This window comes from Myotis lucifugus, unplaced genomic scaffold (assembly GCF_000147115.1).
Source record: "Myotis lucifugus unplaced genomic scaffold, Myoluc2.0 scaffold_17, whole genome shotgun sequence".
NCBI lineage: Eukaryota > Metazoa > Chordata > Mammalia > Chiroptera > Vespertilionidae > Myotis > Myotis lucifugus.
The window spans coordinates 13,717,693-13,728,912 of NW_005871065.1; the positions used below are offsets into that span (position 1 = coordinate 13,717,693).

The 11,220-nt window shown below is 42.8% G+C and overlaps 1 long non-coding RNA gene across 1 annotated transcript; it reads right to left on the bottom strand.

The window, feature by feature from the left end:
- Window positions 1-8,123: 8,123 nt before the first annotated feature.
- LOC106696483 lies at window positions 8,124-10,993 on the bottom strand. Its single transcript, XR_002828360.1, has 3 exons — window positions 10,875-10,993; window positions 9,630-10,237; window positions 8,124-8,620 (listed from the first exon to the last, which is right to left on the bottom strand). It is a non-coding gene; the product is annotated as an uncharacterized LOC106696483 (long non-coding RNA).
- Between the last annotated feature and the right edge of the window lie 227 nt (window positions 10,994-11,220).

Sequence of the window (11,220 nt, forward strand, 5' to 3'; positions counted from 1 at the left end):
TGGAGGGGGACACCCAAGGACAGTGCCATGTGTCATCCAGGACCGAGCCTGGAGCACAGCAGCTGCTGGCCAGGGACTGCCAGGAGCCAGGAAGAGGAGGGAAGGATACGTCTCAGAGGGACCATGGCCCTGCCTACACCTGGATTCTGGACTTCTAGCCTCCAGAACGAGAGAATACATTTCTGTTGTCACTTGGTGTGTACTTCTTTGGTACGGCAGCCCTAAGAAAGAACTATTTTAAGGGTAATACTGGCCCACTGAGTGGCACTCTCACCCACCACCGGTTTTTGTTTTGTTTTTATCTTGAAGGTGATAATATAAATTGAGTGGTATGTATTGATCGAGCTCTGTGAGATAAGGATTCCCTTTTTATCCACACCCTCCCCCCAAGTCTTTCTATTCCCCAGAAACACAGGCTAAAATGACATACATGACATAAAGGGGGTCCCACTTCCACAGCTGTGGCCACTCTGGGTTCATCCCCACTCAGATATGCTCTAGGCCTGGCCACGGCCCCCCAAGGATCTGGTTAAGCACAGATTTGGATTCCGAAAGCTCAGGGGACAGCCTGGGCTTCTGCATTGCCAAGCAGGTCTTCGGTCCTAAGAGGCTGCTGGACCTCAGACATGTGTGGAGCAGCAAGACTTTTAGTTCACAGCACATTCACGTCAGTGGGCACCTTTTATTTTAATTTTCTTTTTTTTAAGTATTTTTTTTTATTGATTTCAGAGTGGAAGGGGGGGAGAGAGAGAGGGAGGGAGAGAGAAAGAGAGAGAGAGAGAGATCAATGATGAGAGAATCATTATTGGCTGCCTCCTGCACACTCCCTACTGGGGATGGAGCCCACAACCCAGGCTTGTGCCTTGACCCAGGATCGAATCATGACCTCCTGGTGCCTGGGTCAATGCTCAACCACTGAGCCACCCCGGGCAGGCTGTGGGCACCTTTTAGAAGACAGCAAGGGCTGACCTGGGGAAAGGACAAAGCAGGTTTCTCAAATAGAGGTGTGAGTCTGGGGAGAGAGTCCTGCCAGTTCGGGATGCCCACGCCAACAGTGATGCAGGCAGGGCACAGCATCCCTTTACCAGGGTTCTTTATTTTTATTGCCAAGGACTTATCTTTTTTTTTATAGGACTTATCTTTTGGATTCCAACTTACTAATGGAGAAATGGTTAAAATGCTTTGCATGAAATCATAGAGACTTTGTTATCAGCTCACAGTTTCCTGGTTGTAGTGCCTCTGATTTCTCTCTGGAATTTTTAAGTTCTTCATAAATCCAGATGCCCTGAACACTTAAAGGTGCTTTAGTGGTTCCAGTCAAGATGGCAGTGTAGGTAAATGTCATCCTGGAATCCTCCCACAACCACATCAAAATTACAACTAAACTACAGAACAAACATCATTCAGAACTGTCTGCTATCTAGCTGAACAGAAGTCCTATAATGAAGTATATAAAGAAAAAGCCATATTGAGACTAGCAAGAGGGGTGGAGAAATGGACTGGGCTGGATAAAAATCAGGAGGGATATCTCAGCTACAGAGGACCCCACTGAGGAGGGAGTGGGCCCAGCCCCACACCAGGCTCTCAAGCCAGAGTTCCAGTGCTAGGAAGAGAAGTTCCCATAACTTCTGGCCATAAAAACCCATGTGGATTGAGGCTGAGGGAGACAGGCTGCTGGAGTCCCAGAAAGTTCCTCTTAAAGGACTTACTCAGACTCACTCCCTCTTAGCTTCAGCACTGGGAACGCAGGTCAAAGGCACCAGGGACATATAGGGAGGAATTGAATTGCCCAGCATCAGAGTGAGATCTGGAAGGGCAGATTTCTCCTAGACAGAAGTGCTGTCAGGGGCCATTGTTCCTTTTCTGAGACCTCTTCACACTCACAGAGCAGGTACATGGGCACCGTACCTGAGTCTCCATCAACCTGACTCACACTATTTTCCCTGCCCTAGTAATTCCCCAAGACTCTGGCACACTCAACTTGCAGGCCCACCCAAACTATTTCCAGTATTTTTTTAATATGACTGTCCTGTCTTTGCTCATGCTTCAGACTTTCCTAAAATCTCTCAAACAAGCAGCATCTGCCCTTGCTGTTCCCCATACCTCTCACTAAGTGACCCCAGGCCTGGCACTAGTGGCAGAGAGCCTTGGTTCATAGGTTGGCCTCCCCTGGGCACCTCCAAGCCCAGCACAAGTAACAGCCATCTGCAGATTACACTGTAGCTCATTCCATTTGGCTCCAGGAAGTGCACTCAGTGGACAGGATCAGACCACATTGAAGCACCACCCAATCTCCTCTACAAGGGACCCACCCAAATGGCAGACACCGCAGGCATCAGAGCCCTGCTGAAGTAAGTACTATTCCATGGGGTCAGCCCCTGTACAGCTGATTCTCCACAGTGGTTGCAGCCAGTCTGTGCAGCCAATCAACTTGGGGGGGGGTGGTAAATCCCTCCCATTCAGGTGCCAACAGCAATCAAGGCTCAACTACAACAGGAGAGTGTACACAGGTCACATGGGGGCACAGCTCACATGGAGTGCTGAGCTCTGCTGATTGGGGAGGCTGTGTCACTGGATCCTACAGGAACCTACTACATAAGGCCACTCTACAAAGCCGGGGGACATAGCAGCTCTACCTAATGCTTGGAAACAAACACAGGGAGGCAGCCAAAATGAAGAGACAAAGAAACATATCTAAAAAGAAAGAACAAAATTCCAGAAAAAGAACTAAACAAAATGGAGATGACCTGCTAGATGCAGAGTTCAAAACAATGGTTATAAGTATGCTCAGTGAACTTAGACTTTCAACAAAGAGATAAGAAACATAAAAAGAACCAGTCAGAAATGAATAATACATTAACTGAAATAAAGAATACATTACAGGGAATCTGCAGTGAAGTAGATGAAGCAGAGGATCAAATCAAAGATTTGGAAGATAAGGAAGCAGAAAATACCCATCCAGGATAGGAAAAAGAAAAAAGAATTTTTAAAAATGAGGATAGTTTAAGGAACCTCTGGGATAACTTCAAGTGTTCCAACATTTGCATTATGGGGGTGCTGGAAGGAGGAGAGAGAGCAAAGAATTGGAAACCTATGGGGTGGTGAACACACAATACAATATACAGATACTGTATTATAGAATTATAGCCCTGAAATCTATATAATTGTATTAACCAATATCACACCAATGAATTCAATTAAAAAAAAAAAAAAAGAAAAGAAAACCTATGTGAAAAAATAATGATGGAAAATTTCCTAACCTAGTGAAGAAAATAGACATGCAAGTCAAGAAGCACAGGGAGTCTCAAACAAGATGAACCCAAAGAGACTCACACCAGGACACATCATAATTAAAATACCAAAGATTAAAGACAAAGAGAGAATCTTAAAAGCAGTTACTTACCTACAAGGGAGCACCCATACGACTGTCAACTGATTTCTCAATAGAAACTTTGCAGGCCAGAAGGGAGTGGCAAGAAATATCCAAAGTGGTGAATAGCAAGGACCTACAACCAAGATTGCTCTACCCAGCAAAGCTATCATTTAGAATAGAAGGACAGATAAAGAGTTTCCCAGACAAGAAAGAGCTAAAGGAGTTCATTACCACCAAACCAGTATTACAAAAAATGTTAAAGGGTCTTCTTTTGAAAAAAAACCAAAAACCAAAAAACACATTTTTATTGATTTCAGAGAGAAAGGGAGAGGGAGAAATAGAAACATCAATGATGAAAGAGAATCACTGATTGGCTGTCTCCTGCATGCCCCCCACTGGGGATTGAGCCCACAATCTGGCATGTGCTCTGACCAGGAATCGAACCATGACCTCCTGGTTCATAGGTTGATCCTCAACCACAGAGCCACACCAGCCAGGCAAGGGTCTTCTTTAAGATGGCAAGGGGCTAGAGGGATGGGTAAAAAAGGTGAAGGGATTAAGAACTACAAATTGGTAGTTACAGAACAGTCATGGGGATGTGAAATACAGTATAGGGAATATAGTCAATTATATTGTAATAACTATGCCTGGTGTCAGGTGGGTACTAGATTTATCAGGATGATTACTTAGTAAGTTATACAATGTCTAATCACTGTGCTGTACACCTAAAACCAATATAATATTGTATATTAACTGTAATTGAAAAATAAAAAATTATTTAAAGAAAAAAGAGATGCTTTAATCATCATAATAATTGTAACAGTCCAAATAATATTTTAAAAATATATATTCTATTGATTTTTTACAGAGAGAAAGGGAGAGGGATAGAGAGTTAGAAACATTGATGAGAGAGAAACATCAATCAGCTGCCTCCTGCACACCCCCCACTGGGGATGTGCCCGCAACCAAGGTACATGCCCTTGACCGGAATCTAACCTGGGACCATTCAGTCCGCAGGCCGATACTCTATCCACTGAGCCAAACTGGTTAGGGCTTAATATTTTAATTAAGTAATAATTTAAAAGGAAGACTGTTTTCACTTGTCAAACATTGAATTATTAAAGAAGAGAAATTGATTGTTGGGACACTGTAACCACCGTCTTAGGAGTGATGGGAGGGTTGGGTAAAATATAAGCTCCCGTTGCCTTTTCATGTTAATGTTTGACAATGTGAGAAGTGGTTTCATCAGAGTAAGAACAGCCTTACAGACACTGTATCAGAAGCCTATGCCCCGAATAAGCTTTTGTCCTTCTGAGGATACAGCACTGAAGTTAGCCCAACCTCCCACTTACCCTCTCCTGGGCTGGCCTCTGTGCAGGTAATTCTCACCCTCCGCACAGGTCATTGCCTGCATTTCTTCAGTGGCTTTTATTACTGTGAAGAAAAACTTTTTATTTCTATCACATGATTTGACACTAAAAATTATTTAAAAGAACTTAACAAAACCAAAGCCACGACGGAAAACCAATGTGCTGTGTAGGTATCATTTTTATGCTTGGGACCAGTTTTATTGTTTTTGGAACTATTACAAGACTTCTGTTAAACATGTTGAATGTTAAGAGGAAACAGACTCCTGGCAAATGTGGAAAACCAATTACAGAAGACGTCTCTGCTAGAGCTCCAGAAACGCCAGGGAGGCCAGCGAGCTTGTCCTCCCCCTTCTCTACCCGCCCGAAACACAGGCGGAGGAGCTGCTGAGGAAAAGACGCCTGCTACAGTGTTGTCTTTGTTTTTATATTTACAGGCAGAAGACCATAAAATGATACTTCCCGGTTAAATCTACTTATTATGGAGTAGAGTACAACATAGAACTACTTTTCCTAAGCCAACTCTGATGTAAGGAAAGTAATATTTTAAAAATGATTATTTGCTACACACACACACATACACACACACACACACAGCTTCACCACTAATAAAAGAAATCAAATTACCTTAGATTTTAACCATTTGAAGCAAAAATATTAATTCACTCACTTTTGAGCAAATTATTAATTTACTCAACTTTTATTGGTAAAAGCATACTATCATGTTAATATTCAATATTAATTAAAGAATATAATTTTATCGATGTAAACACTGACAAGATTGAAATAAATGAAACTTCAATTTTGAATCCATTACATTTTGAAAAACTAGAAAGCTGATCTAGAAAAGGAATCAATAGAGGGAACAAAGCATTTTGAAATTATTTATCCCAGCTGGTGTGGCTCAGTTGGTGGAGCACTGTCCCATGCACCAGGAGGTGGCTGGTTCAATTCCCAGTCAGGGCACATGCCCATGTTTTGGGCTTGATTCCCAGTAGGGGGTGTGCAAGAGGCAGCCAAGCAATGATTCACATCATTGACATTTCTATCTCCCCCTCTCCCTTCCTCTCTCCAAAATAAATAAATAAATAAATAAATAAATAAATAAATAAATAAATAAATATTTAGCTATTATTTCATGATGTTCAGCACTGTCCTAAGCACCAAGGTTGTGTCTGACTCTGCTCAAAGCCATGTGGCCATGTATTCTCACTAAACAGACTTACTTATTTCTATAGATATGATCATTAATCCATTTTTTAAAACATATTTTTATTGATTTTTTACAGAGAGGAAGGGAGAGGGATAGAGAGTTAGAAACATCGAAGAGAGAGAAACATTGATCAGCTGCCTCCTGCACACCCTCGACTGGGGATGGGCCTGCAACCAAGGTAAATGCCCTTGACTGGAATCCAACCTGGGACCCCTCAGTCCGCAGGCTGACTGAGCCAAACCGGCCAGGGCTAATCATTAATCCATTTTTTTTAAAATATATTTTATTGATTTTTTACAGAGAGGAAGGGAGAGGGATAGAGAGTTAGGAACATCAATGAGAGAGAAACATCCATCAGCTGCCTCCTGCACACTCCCCACTGGGAATGCGCCCGCAACCAAGGTACATGCCCCTAACCGGAATCGAACCCGGGACCCTTCAGTCTGCAGGCCGACGCTCTATCCACTGAGCCAAACCAGTCAGGGCATTAATCCATTTTTGATCAGATCTTTTTGACAGTTACATATTTAAATATTTTTACATTAGTCCTTTCATGGGTAAGACATGATCTTTGATCTCAAAGAAATTCTAGGTTTGAAAGGGCAAAGCAGTGTTTCAAATACAATGTGGTAAATGAAGTTACAGACACAGCCCATGGGGAAGGGGCCCAAGGACGTCCTCACAGAATATTCCTGACAGAAAGAACAGCATACTCGAGGGTCAAAGTGTAGGGGTAGAGGAATTTGCTGCGTGAGAGAAAAAGGATGAAGAAGGGAAAGGCCACCGCTCAAACTCGAGGTGTGGGTAGGCGCCAGATCATGATGGAGTCTGAGGCAGACATGATCAGAAGATGAAAGAAAGACGCATTCATCGGGGCTTTTTGAAAAGCCTGTTAAGAAGTGTGGGCAGAGTGAAAGGTAAGGCATGACAGCAACCGTGGGAAGCCATCAGCATGCTGAGGCTGAGGAGTTGAAGAGAGAAGACGGCATAACCAGAACCTGGTTGTGTGCGGGGGCCCAGGAAGAGAGAGTGGCCACCGGTTGAGTGCAGTAAGTCCTAGAACAAAGATAAATGAAACAAACAAACAAACAAACAAACAAGAAAAAAGATCTGACTGAAAATATTTTTACACATTTAAAAGATGCTTTAATATTTGGATTTAAGAAATATTAAGTGATAAGAGCTCAATTATGGAATTTTGTAAAAATAAGATGAAAAGGCAGTCGCTAGCTAATAAGAGGCCTGGCGGCGGTCTGTAGCTGGGCCTGCCTCTCTGGGTGTTAAGACTTGCTGCAGCCTCGCCTGTCACCCCCTGATGGCAGAGGGACTCGGTGGGTCAGGCTTGCCTGATCCTGTCCTATGCTCCGTGCAGCTGTGTGGCTTGCCTGCCAGGGTTTCACGGACGGAGGTGAGCTGCTTGCCGGCCAAGGACAAAGCGCTAAGTGCTAGCTCCCTGTGCGGGTGGGAGTGGGAGGGCGGCTGAACGCAATCCTTTTATCCTTCTGGGCCGCCAGAACATCAAATCCTGACGCCAATCCTTAATCACAAAAGTTAAACAGACTTCGCGGACTCAATTTTCAGTGATAATGAGCATCAGAAATCACATGGATTAATGAGTCCCATATGATCCCCTTCAGAATAATTTTATTTCTGGTTCTTAACAGGCACTGTGAACCAGCAAGGATGGGGACCGATTTCAGACGGACTACCCTCAGCCCCCCACCTTTGTCAGAGCTATAGAAGACCACCTTCCTGGCCACTGACTGTGGAACCAATGCCAGAAAAGACCAAGGTAAATGGGAGGGGCAGCAACCCTTTACCCTTGATTGTCATTGAAGGTGTGCCACTTCTTAGCCAAAGGTACAGAGTGAAGAAGAAAGGCAAATTATATAATATTTTTCCCCTGAAAGGCACAGCCCTTTGTCTGTTTTTTGCTACTGAACCCCCAAATCCCTGTCTTGCGTTCATGGCTCCTCACCCCTCTCCACCGTCTGAAGGACTGGGCAACTTGTAAGTATTCGGCCAATAACTGAATGGCTGACTGCACCAGTACCTCTTCCGGGCCTGACACCAATTAGAGGCAGTAAACACGGCCAATAGGTATTATTGGGGTCCTATGAAGTGATACATCTGAAAGAAGAAAAGAGAAAAAGACAGAAAAGCAGAAGGTGAGGACTTAGCCTTGTGCTTCTGTCCATGTACATACCATGTTTAAAAAAGAACAGTAGATGCAAATTTGAGAGATGCTTCTTATTTATTTATCTAACAAATCCATTTTATTTATTTTCCGTTAAGTTTAAACCCTTGAGGGGTACAACATTACACGGATTCTGTGTCCCCTAGCCTTAGCAGGAAGGTTGCTTCGGAATTTAGCACGAACCATGCCACTGTTTCCATGAGCATGAGTTTCCTTTCCCAGATGACTCTGGTTTTGTTCGGTTTGCCACCAGGAGTCACTGTGGTGTTCTTTGCTTTGTACACATAAGCACATCTCTTGCCTAGACAGAATTCTGTTTCATCTCGAGCGTAAACACCTTCAATTTTAAGAAGAGCTGTGTGCTTCCTCTGGTTCCGGAGACCCGTTCCCAGCAGGCCTCCACAGGGTCCAAGATGGTGGAAAAGCCAGGTGCTTCTTTAAAAAAACAGGTGATAGGGATGCTTGACTTTCTGTAGCAAAATAAACACAGATGGCAATCTTGCATCCACATGGTCACCCGACATACATGAATGAAAGGGCTATAGCAAAAATATTCAAATGCATAACTGTCAAAAAGATTTGGCCAAAAATGGGTTAATCATCATAACCATAAAAATAAGTAAGTTTGTTTAGTGAGTGGTTGAGAACACATAGCCACACGGTTTTGAGTTGAGTCAAAAAGGATTTTAGGCCCCATTCCTGGCTCTATACCCACCGACTGTCAGACCTTGGGCAAGCTACCTAACTTCTAGAGCTTCAGTTTCAATGCTTCTAAAATGGGGATAATTGGCCCTAACAGGTTTGGCTCAGTGGATAGAGCATTGGCCTGCGGACTCAAGGGTCCCAGGTTCGATTCCAGTCAAGGGCATGTACCTTGGTTGCGGGCACATCCCTAGCAGGGGGTGTGCAGGAGGCAGCTGATTGATGTTTCTAACTCTCTATCCCTCTCCTTTCCTCTCTGTATGAAATCAATAAAATATATTTTTAAAAAATTAATAAATAAAAGGGGGATAATTGTACCTGCCCCCTTGGATTTTTGTGAGGATCCAAGAAGAAAGTTGGTTATTCTTTATTATACTATTTTATCACCTAGAAAACTTCTTTAAGATGAAAGAAAACCCTGCTCTTCACATCGACTAATAACTGAGAATGGAGTTTGGCACATCCCAAGTTCCACAAATATTATCGCTCTATATAGATTAATCTATGGTTACATATCGAATACCAAAGCAAGGTTCCTAAGGAAAGGACTTGTTGGGAGTCTCAAACTTATTTGGCGAGACCTTTCGGACCTTATAGACTGTATCATCTTACCTGCTGCTTGTATTTATTACAAACATCTGAATTGCAATCTTTACATTTTAATCATTCATTCAATCACTTTTAAGTGAAATTTGTTTAATTATAAAAATCAACAATTTAAATGCTACCATTTTAAATAATCAAAACTGAATTTACTGCAGACATCCACACAGCTACCTGTTTCGCTTCTGGAGAGAGCTATTCTTTACGCTGATTGCTGCTTTTTTATGATGGGTGAGAGTGAGGAGCCTGGGAACAGTTGTCATCTGAGGAAGCTGCTACAATATTTTTAACAATTTCCTTGTTTCTCTTCGCTTTATAATACCAAAAAAAGAGAGGGACAAATCAAATTAGTATCATCTGTATAATAAATTTATTTAACATCAAATCTGGTTTAGTGGAAATCCCTCCATCCCTCTAATGAGGAATGAGGTCATGTCTCCTACAATAAATCATGTCCATTAAACTTATCTTCTTTTCTGGATGCTTTCCTTCTTTCATTTGTTTGTCATTTCCAAGTCTCTAATTCTTGTTGATTGCTCAGTTAAATGAAATTACTGACTTTTTTTAATGTTAAGAGGGCATGTAACTGAAGCTACAAAATATTACCTATATCAACACAAGCCTGCTCTTCATTCTACAATAATTTTCCCCCTTCAATTTTTTTAAAAGGCAAATACCGACTTAATTTTACTCAAAACTCTCCAAACATTTTCGATTTTTGTGTGTGCATCTTTTATTTCACGCGTGTCTTCTCTCTTTTGCCATTTTCTATTCCTTTGATACTAGGAACAAAATAGGAAAGTTGGTTATAGTTTATTATACTATTTCATTACCTGGAAAACTTATTTAAGATGAAAGAAAACCGTGGAGTAATAACTGATTGATCTCCATACATTTCTTTACTGCTCTCATTTTCCTTTACTCCAAAATTACACCCGGAAAGATTACAGCCCTGCGTAAGTAACTCCCACATATTTTCAAAGACAAGCTGAGAACTACGATGTCCTCCAGGGCTCTTAAAAGGTCTCGTCTACTCCCAGGTCTTGAGATGGGATTCCTTACAGAGGAAATATCAGGATTCTAAGTCGAGGATCAGAATCCGAGTTATTTTAACAAACTGAGCAAACGTGGAAAGCTACCAGTCCAGGGTCGACTTTTTACACATGTGGAAACTAAGACACAAACAGACTGTACTGTCCAGAACAAGGCTATTTCATATACTTACATATATAAATATATATAATTTATATATATACATATATATATAATTTGCTTAAAATTCTTAAAGAATATTCAGATGAATTATCATAGATCCCAATTAAAGAGATCTTGAAGACAAAACTACGCCGTAACAGTTGGCCTTTTTCAACTACCGCAATACATGGAATCTTCAAGGAAGGAGATCTTTATGCCAAGCACCGTGGTTTTATTCCCTTGGTAATGATTCTGTGTTTTGAAACGGCACCTCTGCGCCATTCTTAAATCTATCGTCTCGTAAACGTTCCGCTTTCCCACCACGCTGTTCCCCACCGTGGGGACGCCGGCTCTGCACCCATGGTGACTGTGGCGGGCGGCGGGCGAGGACAGAGACGGCCGCGACAGACAATGTCCTGCATTCAACGTGGCCTCGGCCAATCACAGGCCCGCGCCTCCCGGCCCCGCACGGCGCCACCGGCCACCGCTCGGCCGCAGGAAAACCTGGGCTCCGGGCAACCATCTGCGGCCACCCCGGCCGGCGCGCCGCTCCCACGGCGCCCACCGGAGG